We start from the raw sequence: 2,500 nt of genomic DNA on the forward strand, positions 1-2,500 counted from the left end.
GTTACCATTGTCCATACAATAGTGCAGGTGCGATGGAAATCTTTTCTCGTTTTGGTGCGTGCTACATTTTTACGGATAGACCCCGTGAAACGCTAGAAATTGGCGGGGATGTGTCTCTTGTGGCTCACGGGGCTGTTAGGGTGGCACAGAAATCCCTCGGAATGGGAAAACGGGTCATTTTCGTGTTGCCACATTGCATGCGAACGGCATGAAACTTCCAGAGGCATTTGCAGCAGGAATGCATGTGCAGTCAAAAAAGTGAATATTTTTCACGGATAGACCCCGTGAAACGCTAGAAATTGGCGGCGATGTCTCTCTTGTGGCTCACGGGGCTGTTAGGGTGGCACAGAAATCCCTCGGAATGGGAAAACGGGTCATTTTCGTGTCGCCACATTGCATGCGAACCGCATGAAACTTCCAGAGGCATTTGCAGCAGAAATGCATGTGCAGTCAAAAAATTGAATATTTTTCACGGATAGACCCCGTGAAACGCTAGAAATTGGCGGGGATGTGTCTCTTGTGGCTCACGGGGCTGTTAGGGTGGCACAGAAATCCCTCGGAATGGGAAAAAACGGGTCATTTTCGTGTCGCCACATTGCATGCGAACCGCATGAAACTTCCAGAGGCATTTGCAGCAGGAATGCATGTGCACTCAAAAAATGTGATATTTTTCACGGAGAGACCCCGTGAAACGCTAGAAGTGGGCGGGGATGTCTCTCTTGTGGCTCACGGGGCTGTTAGGGTGGCACAGAAATCCCTCGGAATGGGAAAACGGGTCATTTTCGTGTCGCCACATTGCATACGAACCGCATGAAACTTCCAGAGGCATTTGCAGCAGGAATGCATGTGCACTCAAAAAAGTGAATATTTCTCACGGATAGACCCCGTGATACGCTAGAAATTGGCGGGGATGTCTCTCTTGTGGCTCACGGGGCTGTTAGGGTGGCACAGAAATCCCTCGGAATGGGAAAACGGGTCATTTTCGTGTCGCCACATTGCATGCGAACCGCATGCAACTTCCAGAGGCATTTGCAGCAGAAATGCATGTGCAGTCAAAAAAAAATTGATATTTTTCACGGATAGACCCCGTGAAACGCTAGAAATTGGCGGGGATGTGTCTCTTGTGGCTCACGGGGCTGTTCGGGTCGCACAGAAATCCCTGGGAATGGGAAAACGGGTCATTTTCGTGTTGCCACATTGCGTACGAACCGCATGAAACTTCCAGAGGCATTTGCAGCAGGAATGCATGTGCACTCAAAAACTTCTATATGTTTCACGGATAGACCCCGTGAAACGCTAGAAATTGGCGGGGATGTGTCTCTTGTGGCTCACGGGGCTGTTAGGGTGGCACAGAACTCCCTCGGAATGGGAAAAGGGGTCATTTTCGTGTTGCCACATTGCATAGGAACGCCATGAAACTTCCAGAGGCATTTGCAGCAGAAAGGCACGTGCACTCAAAAATTTTAATATTTTTCACGCATAGACCCCGTCAAACGCTAGAAGTTGGCGGGGATGTCTCTCTTGTGGCTCACGGGGCTGTTAGGGTCGCACAGAAATGCCTCGGAATGGGAAAACGGGTCATTTTTGTGTGGCCACATTGCATAGGAACGGCATGAAACTTCCAGAGGCATTTGCAGCAGGAATGCATGTGCACTCAAAAACGTCTATATTTTTCACGGATAGACCCCGTGAAACGCTATAAATTGGCGGGGATGTCTCTCTTGTGGCTCACGGGCGCTGTTAGTTAGGGTCGCACAGAAATCCCTCGGAATGGGAAAAGGGGTCATTTTCGTGTTGCCACATTGCGTACGAACGGCATGAAACTTCCAGAGGCATCTGCAGCAGAAATGCATGTGCACTCAAAAACGTCTATATTTTTCACGGATAGACCCCGTGAAACGCTAGAAATTGGCGGGGATGTGTCTCTTGTGGCTCACGGGGCTGTTAGGGTCGCACAGAAATCCCTCGGAATGGGAAAACGGGTCATTTTCGTGTTGCCACAATTGGCATACGAACGGCATGAAACTTCCAGAGGCATTTGCAGCAGAAATGCATGTGCACTCAAAAACGTGAATATTTTTTCACGGATAGACCCCGTCAAACGCTCGAATTTGGCGGGGATGTTTCTCTTGTGGGTCACGGGGCTGTTCGGCTCGCACAGAACTCCCTTGGTCCACCTGATTCGTGCATACAGGCAGCAACTAAAACTCTGTAAACCTGCTGTGAGGACATCTAAACAGTGGACCAGTGAGGCTGTGGAAGATTTGCGGGCGTGCTTAGACTGTACTGACTGGGATATGTTCACGACTGCTACCAATAGTCTGGATGAACTCACAGAGGCTGTGTACATCAGCTTCTGTGAGGACTGCTGTATCCCAACACGTACCAGGGTGAACTTTAACAACAACAAGCCCTGGTTCTCAGCAAAGCTCAAAAGGTTGAGGTTGGAGAAGGAGGAAGCGTTTAGGAGTGGGGATAGAGACAGATTCAAGGAGTCGAA

This window comes from Petromyzon marinus, unplaced genomic scaffold (assembly GCF_048934315.1).
Source record: "Petromyzon marinus isolate PM22_M1 ecotype Great Lakes invasive population unplaced genomic scaffold, UKy_Petmar_22M1.pri1.0 PM_G_Scaffold_134, whole genome shotgun sequence".
In the NCBI taxonomy this organism is placed as follows: Eukaryota; Metazoa; Chordata; class Hyperoartia; order Petromyzontiformes; family Petromyzontidae; genus Petromyzon; species Petromyzon marinus.